The 18,967-nt window shown below is 38.9% G+C and overlaps 1 protein-coding gene across 1 annotated transcript in view; it reads left to right on the top strand.

The window, feature by feature from the left end:
• LOC149172510 (protein-tyrosine-phosphatase MKP1-like) overlaps window positions 1-5,624 on the top strand; it is an 88,004-nt gene extending 82,380 nt beyond the window's left edge. Inside the window, exon 2 of the mRNA XM_089424339.1 lies at window positions 5,325-5,624. The gene's annotated coding sequence lies outside the window, so the exon portion shown is untranslated. The remainder of the gene's footprint in view (window positions 1-5,324) is intronic.
• The last annotated feature ends 13,343 nt before the right edge of the window (window positions 5,625-18,967 follow it).

The following is an 18,967-nucleotide window of genomic DNA, read 5'->3' on the forward strand; positions in this document are numbered from 1 at the left end:
ATTGGTCCAAATGAGGAGGTCATCTTGTGGTTTTTATATTAGTCAAATGGGTGACCTTTTGACCAAAAGTCACACCCCTTCATGGGGAGCCGACTTGATGATTTGGAGCCTACATGATCTCCAAAAATTATAATTTTAATATTATTTTTCATAATTTTCTTTGGCCAATTTAGTCGGCTTATTTGGCATGCGGGAATACCTCCTGATGTCACCCAAAAATCAACAACATTGACAAGATTGACAGAGGATCTTGAGATTCATATCCTGTCCAGCTATATGCTGTACAATCCCAAATTTCTTGGGGGATTCTTTATTGTTAGGTTTGATCAATTAGTCTTGCAGACTCATGGTTTTGTGCCTTGGTTGTTGGGGTTATAGCTTGTGGCATTCTCCCCAGGTATTCCATTAGGAAGGCAGCAAGCAGGCATGCCTAGGAGCAGACCCCTGTGGGTTTGTGGCTTGAGAACTTGTGCCAACTTTTTTACTAGTCTCTTGTAGAGACTAAGGTTTTCCTTTTTCAAAAGTCTTGATCCCTTGGCTGGCAGTGCTTTGCTGCCTTTTGAGTCTGCATAGGTCTTGTAGCCTGCAAGTAGTTCCTGTTATTGTGGTCTAGCATGTGTCCTCTCCTTTGGGGGCTTATGGAGGTCAGATGGGACAAGGTTTAACCTTAGCACTGCTTATAGACAGTGGATATCTTTTTAATTATATGGTATGGTCTTTGACAACAGAAACAAGTGTTCAGAAGGTTGATGTACTGGACAGGTCTGAATTTCTCGTTTCCTGTCAGAATTTCAACAAACTTTTTGAGGTCCTGAGATAGTTTGAGTTAAACACGAGTAACTCCTATTTAGCCAGGGGATAAGCATGTGATGTGGCTTTTGGTAAACAATCTCGTTAATTGGTCGGGAAATCCATTTTTAAAAATGGCCAAAATTTCACTGAAAGACAACAACTTCAACTCAGATGGGATAATACCAGTGTTTTTAAAACCGGAACCGGTGACCGGACCGGTCCACCTAATGAACCGGTTTACCGACCGGAACCGGTCTAACCGGGACTGGTTTGGTCTAAACGAACCGGTTTTAGAAAAATACATTAAATAATTATTTTTTAATGAAAAAAACTATTTTTAAGATTTAAAACCATGATTCCAAGCCAATAGAGACAAAATATGGAAAGATTGCTCATTGATATACCATGTAAAGCCTTAAAGGTGAAGATATCAAAATGGCACCGAGTGCAATACATATCATCGACAAAATACATAAGCAATGAGGCTCTAAATGGCCACTAGAGTGCAAAAATAAAGCCTACAAACTATGGGGCCAGTGGCCTACTACAAGACTTCAGTCTAGACTCTACATATATGATAATAGTAATACTATAATAGTGATCAACATTATCACTTGAAGTTGAAACTTCTCATGAGTCTCAGTCATCATGATCAAACTCAGTTGGTTGAGTCTCGACTCCCAAACTGTGTAGCCACAAACTTCTCTATTGGTTCAGTGACTTGAGTCTCAAACTTCTGAAGGTATTCTGCCCTAATATGCCCTATTATTTCATTTGGTGCTCCACATGGCTTTACATGGCCTCCTATCCCAGCCAAGTGTTGCTTGAACCTGTTAATACCCCCTCCTTGAATGGATTTTTGGCAATATTTGCAGATCATTTTGCCATCAATCATATCACAATGAGCCCATGCAGTATCTTCGGCTTTTGGAGGCATGATGACTCCCTGGATGGTAGATCATAGAAGTGAGAAGTTTATAACACAAAAAAAAATTCATGGACAGCAGACTCAAATGAGGAATTATCAAGTGCAAATCCTTACCTGGAAATGCAAACTAGCTCCCTTAGCCTCCTCTTGAAGATGGCAACTCCACTGACAGCTACACACTATCTCCAAAATAGCTCCAACTCCAACTCCAAGATGACTACTTCAGCAAAAACTCCACACTCTCCAAGCTCACAAACAAACTCACAAACACTCACAAACACTCCAAATTAGTTGTGTGAGACAAATGAGAGTGAGAGGGGTCTCTTATAGCAAGTGTGAGGGTGTTTTTGGAGGGAAAATACCTTTCCCTCACCCCCAAAACCCCTAAACCACAAAACCGTTGCACTTTTTGTCATAATTCGGTGGGCTGTCCATAAACCGGCCGGTTTAGGATGGAACCGGCCGGTTTGCTACAAACCGGCCGGTTCCGCCCTAAACCGGCCGGTTTTGACCGGTTAGGGCCAGTTTTCGGGCACATGAAGTATCTAACCGGGTTTTTAGGCTGGTTTGGACTGGCCAGGCCTCTAACCGGCCGGTTAGACCGGTTACCGGTTTTTGTGGCCGGTTTTTAAAACTATGGATAATACAACTCAGGGTTGCGGGGGAGCGCCCCCCCCGTCCCCCCAAAGCGTGCTCCAGGCGGGAGCAACCTTGGGAGTGCACTCCCAAAATTCACTCCCTAATTTTAATTTCGCATCCTACCAATTCAGGGGTGATAGAGGGAGCTATTGAAGATCAGAAACAAGAATTTTTGAGTGGGGCAGCCTAATATTCAAGCCTATGGCCCTAGTGTTGATATGCAGTTAATGGTAATGTGTAAAAGTGACATTCTCCTTTATCTTTCATTTTCATTTTTTTACTAAAATTTTTAATATTACCATGAAATGACTCAGGATGTTTGAGAGTGGTTTTGACGTCATTGGATTTCATATGGAGAAAGTAGAAATTTAGATCTCACTCAAAATTCAGCAGAGTTATCATTTTTTCAGGATTGGGGGGATTACAATGTTTCCATTGGATTTTGTCATGTACTATGTTATGGAACTTGTATTTAATTAAGAGCACCAAACCAACTATGTGGGGGAGACTCCCAATAATCAAGAGCACCTAAGGTACTAGGGTATGGAACTTGTATTTAATCAAGAGCACCAAGGCTGTTCGTGTATGCTAGAGGAGACTTCCAATAAAGCACGAGACAAGAAATTAGAAATTTCTCGTGGCAAGAGGGTCAAGCAGTAGATAATATATTTACTTGTGTTTTCTAGTTGCTAGTACTTTTTATCACTATTGTCTCTTTCATATTTATTATGGTATTTTTTGTAAACAATATATGACAATTTAAGTTTGAAGTTGGCATTTATAGCTGATTGGTAATGAATTATGAATATGATGCTTTGTGAAAGTTGAAAGTTGAAACATTTCATTTCATGTTAGATATTCTTTGTTATTGTTTGGTTACTTGGTAACGGTAATGGTTACAAGTACAAGTTACAACTTTAGTGATCAGTGATGATAGATGTTATATATTGAATTTTGAAAGCTTGAAACTTTAAGATTGATGAAACACGAGACTCGATATGTTGTATGTTACTAACTTTTGGACGTGGTTGATGAAGATTATAACTTCCAGATGATTGATGTTATATGGTTTGATTCATGTTTTTATGCTTTTTGTATGTAGTTCATCATTCTACATGCTTTTTTTGACATATATGCATCAAAATATATAAAAATTTGCTCCTGATTCGCTCCCAAACCAGGAGCTTTTGAAAATGTCACTCCCCGCTCCCGCTCACGTTCCCAAGTAACCTTGGTACAACTACTGCTTTATCAGCCCACAGAGAGAAAACAAAATGGTTATTCTTTGGAACCCTTGGCATGCAGCTAATCAACTGGTTACAGTGTGGTTGCTTTCAGAAGTGGAAAAGATGAATCCTTTAATCAGGTTTTGGATGGCATGCATATACAAACCATGATGTTCCTGATTTTTTCACACCCAGCTTCTGATTAGAGGGGACTTGACCCACAAAATACCTAGGAAGAGCATGTCGACAGAGTCTTTCACATATAGTGTTATAATCATCAAGATCAGTGAAAAATATTTAGAGTTATTACCTCATTGCACCAAGAAAAGAAAGGGGCTGTTGCAGCCCAGGATGAAAGAGGTGCCACAGACTCACATGTCATGCTAATAAACTGCAATGAGAAAAACAGGACATCCAATATGTAATGTCAAACAAATAAAAACTAGCATAAACCCATCTTAACTGTGGATCTTTTAAGCAGTGAGAGGTTTGCACCTGGGTTCGTTTGGATTCATCTTGGTACTTAACAGATTCAGGGTTAAGATGGATCTTTTTTATACCTTTGGGATAAAGTTTTGAGTTTGTTTCACACCACGGTCCTTCTCACCACCTGCAGTATTCAGTGCCATGGGGGAAGGAGTGTGGGATATAATTTATAAAATTTTACCACCCAACAAGGGGAAGCTGTCACCTAGGGTTTGAGGAACACTGAAGGACACTGGGAATAAAGTTTAGATAGCATTCAATGCCAAAGCATGCACAGATCCTAACCCTCATGCGTTTCATTGCTTGGTTCTCTAAGCTGGTTAATAAGTAATTTTAGTCCCTAGATGTTTAATAAAACCGTTTTTAGGTGAACTCAGGTCCTGCCAGGCTTTCCCACCAACCTAAACATAATTAGGTGTTCTGTCACATTATCGCTAACAATATTAAAATGTATTTAAAATGCAAGTGTGGAAATTCTTCCAAGCAACACGAAGCCTTTGTCCTCGTCTATGCAAATTTTATAGGCCAACACTGTTGTGCAAAGAAAATTGACTGCATGCCAATCTATTGATTTACATTTTTGGACTAGAATGGGTTGTTGACAGGTAAGATCAGTGTTTGTTCTAATAATGTCAAATGCATGTATTGCACATTTTATATGAAATAGATGTGCTTAGTTTGGTACCTTGTCCTTAGAATCTCCTAAATTAATAAATCAAAGTTTATTTCTTGCAATGAGGTTGTCTTCTGTGAAAAATGTTCCTTGGTTGTTATTTGTGATATCTGCACTTCTTGGAAGTATTTCCAGAGTACACGCTGTCTTTAGTATGTAGAAGCACACAGATACATATAATTTCATAGGTTATGAGTTTTCCGTTCTCTTGTTCTCTCCAGCTAATTGCAAACATTCTTTCTCACTCTTCTAGCTGTCTTTCAATACAAGGTGATACTTAGCTGTATAAAACAATCTTACGGGCCTGCTACTCTTTGATTCTCCATCTGTAGGATCGTATAGAATGTTCTTATTGATTGTGTGGATAGAAGGGGACTAGACAACTGAAATATTGTAAATTATAAATAGCATGTAAACTGCTTTGATTGACACTGTGAAAGGGCTGGAGTAAGGAAATAATTATTGTTATTTTGAGAAGAGGGATGGATTCTATTCAAAGGTATGTAGCCTAGACTATAACGATTGCATCAAACTCAAGTGCCTGGATTGCAAAACTTATTTAGACTTTTATTTGTTGCAGGCAGCTGACTGTTGGATGACTGGCCTTTGTTTGATATCCTTGTTCATCTGACACATTACAGTATTTATAACATTCCACAGAGGTAGAATATTTATTTATTTGATTCCTTCGATTTATCTCTAAACTGCGGAAATGATTTTAATCTATCGTGAAGGTTCAAATTCAGCTTTCAAAGAGCATTTATTGTTTTAATTGAGAATGACACATTTGAAAAGGCAATGTTGTCATTCATTGGAAAATATTTCTGGCAAGATATCTGCACCTGCATAAGAAATTTAATTTCGGAAGGCAGATTATTTATATTGTGAATATCATTATTTTGTGTTCATTATAGATGTTTCTCAGATATAGAATACAAATGGCCATGAATTCTGAAAAAAATGTGGTCAATTTGGAGGTGTAGTGGACAGGATTCTCCTTGGACCTCTAAAATTTTATGCATGATTTCTTTACATTTTGTATCTAAATAAAAGCCCTTCCAAGAAGCTTCAAATTGATGACCACAATCATCCTGATGTAAGTTCTTGTGAATATGGTTCATACAATTTATTTTTTCGTTGGAAACCTTTTCTTCTCAGAACATTTCCAATATGGAGTTCGATTTAGTATTTGTATATTTTGAAATTAAGACATTTGGAAGAAGGATTCTGATAAATGGCAAAATATGACATGTGAGAAGATTTTGATATATTCACAATCTTATTTTGACATTGCATTTAATTTTGGGACAAAAAAAACTTGAATGTGTTATCAACATTTGACTTGTGACCAAAACTAAAATCTTTTCAAGGGGGAACTTGAAAGTCTTTTGCATCAGGCCTGCAAAAACCTTTTTGAAGGGGATCTTGAAAGTCGTTTGCATCCGCCCTGCAGAACATTTTCGAGGTTCACATGAGTTAAAACTTGCAAAATGACATGTAATTTAATTGCCCTATTTAATACAAATTTAGGTCTTTATTCGATCATTTCACACCTTACTAATTTCCTATGCCAAATCAACCTTGATAATTTGAGTAATATGAAAAAGAGCATTGAACTGGTTGTCATTCCTTTTACTTTCTTCTGTGGTTTGAAATTAATAAAGTCAAAACACCGAACCATTGATGTCCGGTCACATGTTAATGTTAATCAAGCCGGTGGATCATATCTTGCTCAAAATCTGTGCACAATTGAGGAACCATTGTACATTAGCATAAAGATCTAGGGAGAATCTGAAACACATTCATCTTAGGAAAGGTCCTTGATAAAGATAAATGACGTTGCATAATTTGTTTGGAATTAAACTGTGTGCAAGTTTATGAAATACTCAATGTTTGGAGTTGACATTCCAGCTATCATCATGGAGAAAGAAAGTTGTACTAACGATGGAAGGGTGCTGGTGATATGATATAAAGGAGAAAATTTTATGGGTAATTGTTGGACAAAGGATTGAATTGAAAGATAATTGGTATAAATTAAGATTAGATTAAGAAAAATTCTAAAAGACCAAGTGTTAAGTAACATAGCTGTTGAGATTAAAGTGATATCAAAGCCCCTGGTAAACTTTAACGGAAGGGATAAAAATTAAAATATGATAATATTTAAAATTAAATTTTGAATAAAACCAAAATGAAAAACCGTACTGCTAAAAGTGATAGTTAAGAAAAAAATATATCTAATGAACAATTGATTTAAAAATATGAATAAAATCAAACTGAATAACCTTAATTTCAAAGAAGAGAATTAAGAATAAATTTCAAATATGAGAATTAAGATTAAAGATATTAATGAATTAAGAATATATTAAAAATTAGAAATCAGAAAAATAAAAAAGAGGAAAGGAATAAACAATGATTTATTTTTTGTAAGCTGATGTGGGTTTTTCTATTTCTTCAAAAAAGATAGATTTTACATGCGAGTTTAAAATGGAACCAAATGACCTCAACCTGACCATAGGGAAACCAAGTCTGTCGACTATCTGTTTGCATCATATCTAGTCCAAAATTTGTATGTTTTTAAAAGGTCTTGAAAATAAAAAAGAACTGACATATCAACCATACTCCTACCACTGCTACAAGCATTCTCGGAGGTCACTAAGTGCAGATAAACAAAATTACTCATCAAATGAGTCCATGGGAGCAGGCTCCTTTGCACTTGACCCTCGGTTGAGTTGATGGAGCTATTCATGGTATATGGATTTCAATTTTGGCTAGTCTCCCATTCAGTTGAATGAAGTAAAGCTTGATTTGTTGTTGTTCCCATTTTATCCCCCCCAGGTCTCCATTGGACTTTGAGTGTCCTGTCGACAAAGCTGCCATAGCCCTAGCCATCAAAGTCTTAAGTCTCCAATAAATCAATAATGTTTGTAAACACAGATATCTTCTCCCCTTGGTGTGTCTCGGGTCCGTTACCATTTCTCTTAGCTCATTGACAAGTTCCTCTATTTTTGGTTCCTCTCCATTGATTATTTCGACCTCCTAGCGTTCAATTCTATTTATCGCCGAGGCAGATGTGGTGGCACGATATCTGGTAGCCGCTTCCATTTCCTATGTTGAAAAATCTAGGGGCATCTAGATTAGGTGATTTCTCTTACTATGATAACTGCTTGTGATATATTTTTACTTATCTTAATTAGATTCTTCTTCAATATGATTATTATTGTGTTCTTATCATCAAACAACTACCAAACCATAAAGAACAATCAGGCAAGAGGACACAAAATATAGGCGATGAGCCAAGGCCAAACCTCTCCAATTGAGAGGAAAAACCACAAGGATTCTTCTCTTCTTATAAACCTTTAATCGATGAATTCCAAGATATATGACCCTTGACCAAGACCCTCCAAGACCAAGTCAAATCTTTTCTGCTTTTTAGCAACTTCTGCAATTTCGATTCTCAGTAGATTCTTTTGCAACTTCAACTTACCCAACAAATTCTTCTGCAACTTTGACCTGCCCAACAAAATCTTCTTCAACTTCGACTTGCCCAACAAAATCTTCTACAGAAACCCTAGTTCAAATGTGTGGCGAGAAGATGGATGAATTTGTTTCCTCTCTCCTTCGCTTGACTTGACTTCTCTTCCTTAATACTTTAGCTTGCAAAGGAGACCTTTCTTGACCCAAAACTCGGCCCTTAATGATGATTGCAATTTGGTACTTGCTACTGCAGAAAGGTGTCCTAATCCACTTCACACGTGTGAAAAAAATAGCCCAAAAACAACCCCAAAAATCTCAAATTTCTTTTCTCCTTCTTGACTTCCTCTTCACACTCTTTTTCTCTTTCTTGATCGAACTTGAAGTGAAGTGAGTGAGTGTTGCAAGTGAGGTTGACATCTCCTTATATATAGGTCTTTTGCTAGGTCGAATTGCACCCTTTAGGCCGACTTGTCCACTTGAGTAGGTTGACTTGATATTTGCACCATGACGAGGACTTGAAGGGTCTTTTGGTTCAAATAATTTTTTCTTTACAATATGTAATATGCCCAAATGGGTCTTCCATACATGACAATGACTCTCTTGACTTGTAGACTCAATGAAAAACCCTAGAAGCTCTCAATGGGAGCTTGACCTAAAAATAATTTTCCCTTGAGCATGAAACCCATGCCTCAAGAATAACAATAATAAATTTATTTTTCTCTTTTCATTAAATACATAAAATCATGATTACATATGTCATTATGAAGACCGAACTTAGTTACATATTTCAATGCTTCCTTTTAACTAGGGAGGTATTCATAATCAATAGAAGGTACTTGGACATTCTCAATTCGAAGAATTCTCATAAGAAGGGTCGGATTGGTAAGCCATCTATTTGCATTATACCAACCAAGATTGTCACATAGCAAAGCCTTGACTAACAAATCTATCACTCCACAAGATCAGAGCACAATGTTGGTGAGACCAATGATTGACAAAAACTATCATGATTGTCTCTCAAGGCACATATATTAAATTATGGTATGTTCTATGCTTAGAGCAGTTTACTTATTTTTCTTCTTATTAGCCACAGATTAGCAATCACATATACATTAAGTAAAGTGCAGATAGATCATTAAATGATCAACAGAAAACAAGCCAAGACAAGAGACATGATGTGGCGGTTAGCCAGGGACAAACCCCAATGCGGGGAAACCCTTTGATCAAATCTTCTTTTATCTTCAATAGTTCAGCAGAGAGAAATAGTACAAAATCTGAATTCTGTAATTTTATATTAGCACCAACAAACCCTAGATCAGAAAAGTCAAACTTGGTCAAACTAGTTGAAATTGACCTCTAAAGTACTTGGTCAATTTCCGGTCAACTTGTCCTCGAACAGCTTGAAAAAACAGTGCTTGAACATCCCCAAAAGTTCAATCAATTTGCAGATTTCTAAAGTCAACTTGCAGCCCTAAACTAGGGCAGTCAACACCGGTCAAACTAGAGGTCAGATCACCTCGATTTTCATGCCAAAAATTGTGGCCTACCTAGGAGAGGCAACCACACTCAATCCGCACTTCTGGAAGGTCAACACTTGATCAACACTGGTCAAAGAGATGACTTGTTGCCCTAGTGTCCTCCTTTCTGCGTCTTCCTTGCCCTAAGACATCTTCCTTTCAGCCACACATGTGAGAGAGAGAGAGAGGGGCTCCTTTTATGTGTAGGAGAGAGAGAGAAAGAAGATGAGAGAATTAAATTGTCCAAATGAGGAGAATGCTCCTTGTATTTATATGCAAATGTTGAGGTTGAATAGACATGAGTATTGGGCTTCTGAGCCTACATAAGTTTGGTGGCCGACCTTGACAATTTGTCCATAATCAAAATAAATTCATATTTCCATAAATACTTATCGGAATCAGATGATCTTTAGATCAATCCTACACCTCTCAATGAGAGGAATTTAGAAAAAATATCAGAAGCCATAAATAAGGTGATCCACATGGAGTTTGGCCCTAGTTGCCAATTTTAACACTCCCTCTCAACTAGGGAGAACTTCATCTGCAATCTGTCAGACCGTCACTGCTATCCATCCATCAAATGCATTGTTCTGTACAACTTGACCCCACTTTGCTCTTCTCAAACTATGAAGAAGAAGAAATGATCGAGGATGTATCATACCATCTTCCACTGACCTAAGGTCTCAGAGTGTGAACCAATCTCACTTATCCCAGATCAATGGAGGTCATCCTAGCATAGGGAGTATGGTAGATACATCGATGCGTCCATCGATAGTAGTACTATGGTCCCTATCCTCATTTCCCTGCTTATTGATTAGATGGGAGGTACTTCCCATGAGTCCCAGACTGCATGGGTAGGATGCCTCGACAAGAGAATTAATCATCCTGTCCACATGAGAACGAATCATTTTGTCCAGTGGATGCCACGAAGAACTAATCATCCTGTTCCACAGTTGCCACAAGGTGTCACAGGGGAAGGTTGAACCTTTACCTTGTACATAGTGCACCACTAGGGGATGGTGAGTCGCCCTGTGGTCACATGTTGCTCCAAGAAGTACCTTGCGCCCCCTTGGAGCTCCCAGAGCTCAATACATCATACTCGACCCTCATAAGAGGGTCTTTGAACAACACCAAGTCATTCTTGGAAAGTCAGGAATTTGACCTTTCCTAGGGGCTTTGTCAAAATGTTGGTGACTTGTCCATCTGTATCGATATGTTGGATCCTTATTGCTCCTTGCTGCACCATATCTCTAATATGGTGGTACCTGATATCAATATGCTTGGAGCAATCATGAAATATAGGATTCTTTGATAAACGGATCCCGCTCTGGTTGTCACACAGAATCACGGTGGTATCCAATGTAATTCCAAATAGCTCACTGAAGAGCTTTCGCAACCAAACTGCCTCATAGGAGGCCATGCTAGTGGCAATGTACTCTGCCTTGGCGGTGCTCAAAGCCACCGACTTCTGCTTCCTGCTCATCCAGGATATCGAGGCAGGTCCCAAAATGAAATAGCACCCGGAAGTGCTCTTTCGGTCCACCACACTTCCTGCCCAATCAGCATTAGTATACCCAAGTAGTCTCACATCTTCGACAGTGTATCTCAACCCATGAGTGATTGTGCCACGAAGATATCTCAACAGATTCTTGGCACCAATCCAATGTGAGTGGTGAGGCTCAACCATATGTTGACTCAATTTGTTGATTGCAAAGCATATATTTGGACGGGAGTTCACCAAGAACATTAATGCTCTGACAAGTTAACGATACTCAGTAGCATTTTGTAAAACAGGTCCGGCAACACTACTGCTTAACTTCTTGAAGTCAAGCTCCATCGGGGTAGTTACGGGCTTGCAGTCCACCATGTCGAATCTCTCCAGTATCTTCACCACATATTTTCCTTGAGATAGGAAAATCTCCCTTGGTTTCTGCCAGACTTCCAGCCCTAGGAAATAGTGCATAAATCCTAGATCTTTCATCTCGAACTCAGAAGCCAGCTCCCTCTGACATTCATGAATGAGAGAGTTTTCACCTGTTAGAAAGAGGTCGTCAACATATAGAACCAATATGAGAGGCTTGTCATCTATAACCTTAAAGTAAAGGTTAGGGTCGGCTTCACTCCTAGTGAATCCCGGTTTCATCAACTAGCTATCGATCCTCTCATACCATGCTCGAGGTTCTTGCTTTAGCCCATAAAGGGCCTTCTTCAACATGCACACATGAGATTCTCGAAATGAATCTCAAATCCTTCGGGTTGCTCCACATAGACCTCCTCTTTGATCGAACCATGTAAGAACGCAGTCTTGACATCCATCTGATGTAGGTTCCATCCTTGCGAAGCAGCAAGGGCTATGATTGAGCGGATGGTGGTATATCGGGCCATAGGTGCAAATATCTCTTCATAGTCTATACCTTCCTTCCGGAAGAAGCCACAAGCGACAAAATGAGCCTTATACTTTTCCACACTTCCATCAACTGCATGCTTTATCTTGTAAAGCCATTTTGAAGTGACAACTGCTTTGTCCTGGGGTCTGGGGACCACATCCCAAGCATCGTTTTTCATAATGGAATCATATTCCTCGGTCATAGCATCCTTCCATACTTGATGCTTGACAACATCTGTGAATGACGAAGGCTCATTTTGGATGATCGTGCTCATGATGGTTAGGTATCCCTGATCCCTGTTCAGCTTCTTACTTTCACGGAAGGTTCCTCGAGGTGCAGTGTGTCCTTCAGCATCATCAAGTGTCCCCCTAAGCCATGAAGGCCTCTTCCTAGAAGAGGAAGGCTCTTGCGGAGGAGGATCAATAGGATCCATAGGTTCTTCCACATCAGGGATCGTCTCATCTTCTTTTTCCTTCGGTTCCCCGGTGTCAGCTTCTTTAGATTCCCTTAAAGTAGGAAGATTGTCTACCTTGCTAAGAGCCATATCTTCGTCAAAGGTTACATCATGACTAATCTTGACTTCCCTTTGACCAACTACATAGATTCTATAGCCCTTAGAATTTTCGCTATAGCCCATGAAGATTGCTTTCTTTCCAGATGCACCCAATTTATTCATTTTTCTTTGGGCACATGAAAACATACAGGGCTTCCAAAAATTCTAAAATGAGATACGTCAGGTTTCTTACCGGTGAACATTTCTTTGGGAGTCTTGGAACCCAATGCTTTTTGTACATATACGATGGTATTTGCAGCTTCGGCCCATAGAAACTTCCGAAGTCTTTGATCATGGAGCATAGCATGGACAACTTCCACAATTGTACGATTCTTCCTTTCTGCCACACCATTCTGTTCAGGAGTGTATGGTGTAGTAGTCCCCCTCTTAATGCCAACCTCTTTGCAAAAGTCATGAAACTCATTGGATTCATATTAAGTCCCATTATTAGTCCTTAAGATCTTGATCTTCTTTTAGGTTTGATTCTCGATCAAGGCTTTGAAGTGCCGAAACCAAGAGAACAATTCATCCTTCTTTTTCAAGAAGTATATCCAAGTCTTGCGAGAATAATCATCTGTAAAAGTGAGGTAATATAAATTTCCTTCCAAGGAGTTCACAAGCATCATACTGGATATGTCCGAGTGAACCAACTGCAATATCAGAGGTCTTGCTTCGGCTTGAGGGGAATGGTCCCCTTTTGAGCTTCCCTTAGGCACATCTTGGACATAACCTTCTTGCTCTAATCTGAACTCGATCATCCCAGTCACCATTTTTCTTACATCGGGTAGAGCTTTATAGTGAAGGTGAGCAAACCTCCAATGTCATAGTTCGGACTGAAGAGATGTGTCACAAGACATGACACCCAACGAACTTCCACCGACCTGATATAATGAATCAACTCAAAACCCAAGAGTAAAAGCATCTTTAAAGTTCTTTTTCCATACACGTACCTTGCCATCGCTGAAGGCCACCTTGTAGCCTTTGTCTTCCATTGCCGAAATGGACACAAGGTTCTTTTTGAGATCAGGTACATATAATACATATTGTAAGTGGATGGTATTACCTTGATTCAATTGAAGAGTGACATTTCCTATGCCTTTCACAGGATATTTTGAATTATCTCCAAGAACAATTTCCAGGTTGGCTTCCTTCTCTATCAGATTATAGAGAGCTTCTTTGTGACCAGTGAAGTGTTTTGAGGCACCATTATCAATAAGCCAATTTCCCAGCGAGTCCGGGAGAGCAGTAGTAGATAGAGTTGCTGGTAGACAATATTCATCTTGCTTATTGTTAACAGTGTTAGATTCATACTTGGAATTTATTGCCTTCTTGAATGGTTGTCCTCTTCCTTGATTTCCGACACTTCTTTTACCTCTGCCATTTGACCTGCCGTTCTTTGATTGCCTTGAGAGGGATTTTGATCATCGTCCCAGTGTGAGTCCCTTTTATCAGGGCACTCCCTTGCATGGTGACCCATATTGCAATTGTAACATCGTCTTTTTCTTCCATCCTTTGGTCTAGCCTGTCCTTTGAATTTAGCCTCGGAATTGTTTCTTCTTTTAGTATGAGAAGAAAAAGCAGAGGGATGACCTTTAAATATGGGCATTTCTTGCTCTTCCATCCTCGTTTTTTCTTGAATGCATCTGGCCATTTATTCCTCAAATCCAGGAATTAAATTATTGTTGAGAAGAGTAGTCCTAAATATATACCATTCAGATAGCAGTCCTCCAAGAGTTGTGAGTATCATTTCCCTGTCAAGAATTACTTTCCCAATAGATAGGAGATCGTTCTTGATCTCGGTGATCCTTAAGAAATATTCTTGCATACTCTCATCTTTGCCCTTCTTAATTTCCTTCAGCTTATTTCTAAGAAACATGACTTGATTTGCATCATTAACTTTAAATAAACTCACGAGTTTATCGTAGATTTCCTTTGAGGTGTTCAGCTCGGAAACATAGGCCACCAAGCGCTTGTCGATAGAGTCCCGAATGATCTTCCTTGCTTTGACTTCTCCCTTGGTCCATTTGTTCCTAACAGCAGCGGATGCGTTTGATGGAGGCTCAGCAATCTTGCCTCTCACATGGTCCAACACTTCCTGCTCTTTTAATGTTAGATCGAGAGACATCTTCCATCCGTGATAGTCAGACTTCTCACGGAGTTTGTCTTCAGCAGGGAAGTGTGTTGAGGACCCCATGATTTCCTTTTAAGATAACCTTGCCAACCTTCTCTTCAGTGATTGCTCTTGCTCTTGCTCTTGCTTGGGCTTTGTCTTCACCTAAGCTCTGATACCATGTTAAATTATGGTATGTTCTATGCTTAGAGCAGTTTACTTATTTTTCTTCTTATTAGCCATAGATTAGCAATCACATATACATTAAGTAAAGTGCAGATAGAACATTAGATGATCAACAAAAAACAAGCCAACGCAAGAGACACAAGATGTGGCGGCTAGCCAAGGACAAATTTGAATGCGGGGAAACCCTTTGATAAAATCTTCTTTTATCTTCAATAGTTCAGCAAAGAGAAATAGTAAAAAATCTGAATTCTGTAATTTTATATCAGCAGCAGCAAACCCTAGATCAGCAAAGCAAACTTGGTCAAACTAGCTGAAATTGATCTCTAAAATACTTGGTCAATTTCCGGTCAACTTGTCCTTGAACAACCTGAATAAATAGCCCTTGAACATCCCCAAAAGTTCAGTCAATTTGCAAATTTCTGAAATCAACTTGCAGCCCTAAACTAGGGCAATCAACACCGTCAAACCAGAGGTCAGATCACCTCGATTTTTGTGCCAAAAATTGTGGCATGCCTAGGAGAGGAAACCACACTCAATCCGCACTTCTGGAAGGTCAATGCTTGTCAAAGAGATGACCTATTTCCCTAGCGTCTTTTCTGCGTCTTCCTTGCCCTAGGACGTCTTCCTTTCAGTCACACGTGAGAGAGAGAGAGAGAGAGGCTCCTTTTATGCGTAGGAGAGAGAGAGAGAAGATGAGTGAATTGAATTGTCCAAATGAGGAGAATGCTCCTTGTATTTATATGCAAACGTTGAGGTTGAATAGACATGACTATTGGGCTTTTGAGCCTACATAAATTAGCTGGTCGACTTTGACAATTTGTCCATAATCAAAATAAATTCATATCGCCATAAATATTTATTGGAATCGGATGATCTTTAGATCAATCCTACTCCTCTCGATGAGAGGAATCTAGGAAAAATATCAGAAGCCATAAATAAGGTGATCCACATGGAGTTTGGTCCTAGTTGCCAATTTTAACAACATACCCCACCTAGGTGTTGACAGGGTATGTCCTTCCATGACTATTCTTATCTTGGATTCCCAGTCTTCAAAGAATATCGGTCCTCTTCGACTACTCTTATCTTGGATACCATACCACATCCTCAAAGAGTATCAAATGCCAAATGCTTACCTAATCCTCCATTCTTTCTTCACAATATGAAGACAAGAATGATGTGTCTATCTCTCCCTCTCAACTAGGGAAGATATACCCATCCCTATAAAAGGAATGTAACCAAGCTCCCTCTTATCCAGGGACTTGTCCAAGCTCCCTCTTATCTAGGGAATTGCTTACAACAACTTTCTGCTCTTAATGGAGATCATGGTAATATAAACTTCTTGTGGGGCTCCTTTCGATGTCATGAAGCTCATCTTTTTTATTATGGATCCTTCATTAGACGTAGGGCATTGATCATCCATCACTTTCCTTCACGAACCATATCAGTGATGTCATCCTTCTCTTCATCGGGAAGTGATCTTTTAGTCCACATTTGACTTTTCTTCATACATCTACCTTTTCCAAGTCATGTTTTCTTCGGGATCTTCCATCCAACCACATGAGTGCTAGCTATAGGTGACATCTACAACTCTCTTTTCGATAGCCCTGTATCAACTCATCTAGATGTTGTTCAAAAATAAAAAAATGAACATTAAATCAAAGTTACCTTATATGATGGCCTTTCATCATGACATCCTGTTTGCTTGCAACATCAACATCTTTCACATTCATAAACAGATCTCCAAGGCTTCATATGTCAAGGGTCTCCTTTCTTTACATACCTTACTAGGTCTTCATACCTTCTTTATGGTGTTAATTTGTGCAACTAGGGTCAAATTCCACCTTAGACAACTCATATGACAAAGATGATGATTGCACTGAATTCCTCTTTTCGAGGGGACCAAAATCGACCTAAAGATCACCTCATTTAGACAAGTAGAAGTTGGTTTTTGAATTTATAAACCCACTCATGTACATTAGATTAAGTTGCCCCTATACACATGTACAATTGGATAGGTCGGCCTCAACATCAAATGGACCCTCATGGAAGCCTATAAATGTAAGAGATCTCAAGCTCATTTGATCATCATCATCATCAAGCATCTTCTTCTCTATTCGTCTATTGTTTGGCTCGCACAGGTTCGTCGGAGGAAGCTCGCTCAGGGTATGAAGTTTCTAGTTTGAATCTTGCACGAATTAGGGTTTCTATTTTCCGGTCGTATGCTCGCCATAGGTAAGATCCAACTATAGTCACACGCACACAGTGTCTTTGAGTGTGATTGGGAAGCCGCAGTCATTCACATATCAGATAGAAGGGTGTGACTGAGGCTCTGAGGCAGATCTGGGCTGACCCAACCTCAATTGCACGCACGCAGTGCCTCTGGGAGTAACTAGGGCATCATTGTCACTCGCATGACATCTAGAAGGGAGCGACCGAGGGTTTGAATAGTTTTGGTCTACAGTTGCACGCACATAGTGGCTCTGGGAGTGACTAGGGCATCATAGTCACTCACATAACATTTTGAAGGGATCGACCGAGGGTTTGAGTTTGTTCTGCACCACAGTTTCATGCTCACAGTATCTCACTAAGCGACTCGGAATCAAAGTCACTCACTCACAGTGCCTTAGAGAGTGACTGGGAGGTCACAGTCACTCACAAAATTTCTTAATGAGTGCGACCAGGGTTCTGAGCTAGGGTTTGACAATAGACCGTAGTTGACCATAGATGTATGAAGGATTAAAGGTTTCTCTCTGTTGTACAATGATTCTGAAAACCTGTTTCTGATTTGTATGGACTAAAATATCCGCTGAAATATTATATATTGGACTCTTTGTACTCTCTGCTGAAATATTTTATGAAAATCTAATAAGAAGAAGATTTGAAAGGGTTTTCTCCATAGTGGGGTTTTTCCATGGTCTTTGACCAATCTGGTGTCTCTTGTGGTTGTGCTATTGTCTCCTTTGTCATTGCATATATTGTTCTATCTTTAGTTACTATTTATGATTGGAAACATTGTTAATAATTGGATGCATTGCTTAATGAAGAATTGAATTGGGCTGAAGTAATTGAAACAACATAGAACAACCTGAAAAAATTAACATGGGATTAGAGCTAAGGTGAAGGAAAAGCCCAAAAGAAGACAAGCATTGAAGCTGTCCGTTGAGAGATTTAATGGGTGCATTAATTCTCCTGCATCTATAAGTAAATCTGGGCTTGTAAACACGAGTTGTACTGCACTTTCTCAATTCAGTTTTGGGACAGAGTTCTAATGTTTTCCTTTATGAAATGATTAGCTAAATCTAGCACACAATTCATCAAACCCTATCTAGCAGAGTTAGTAATCAAATTCTAACCTGAAACTTTTTAATGAATCTATACTCAAATGAAATCCCAATCTGAATCACAAGATATATGCTAAGCAAAAACTGCCAATTGAAACACTTTCTCAAATATCTCAGCTCTCATGAAAACCCTAAGAAAACCTTAAGTCTGTTACCTATGATACTCTTGAATGAAAATTTGTAGATTCTAATCTACTTCAAGCATGTTCGGAAGGCAAGTAAACTTAAAACCAAACTTTCCAAAGGTAACTTCAAATCTATGATAAGCTTCACTCTTGGACACAACTCGGAAGAATCCCTAACTAAAAACCTATTCAATCCTCTTGCTTGTTTAACTAAGTACAGATCTAAACCCTGTACCTGAAATTAAAATTGACTTCAAATCTGCTATCAAACTCTTACTTAACAAAATATACTCTTCTAGCATTCAATCATCATAAAAGGAGAACTTAATTTATTGAAATATCAACTCTCTTTGTCAAACCAATCAAAGCTTGTCTACAACTGATAAACTTAAACCTATATTTTGTTTCACTCTCTTAACCAGGCAACTTTATACATATTCCTAATCTATCATAACCCTAAGAACAAACTTCAAGCCTTAACTCTATTCTTAAGAATGACAATAAATAAAACAACTAGAAATTGGTATCAA

The sequence above is a fragment of the Pinus tabuliformis genome, chromosome 4_2 (assembly GCF_031772625.1).
Source record: "Pinus tabuliformis cultivar Carrire ecotype Pingquan chromosome 4_2, CPIR1, whole genome shotgun sequence".
Taxonomy (NCBI): Eukaryota; Viridiplantae; Streptophyta; class Pinopsida; order Pinales; family Pinaceae; genus Pinus; species Pinus tabuliformis.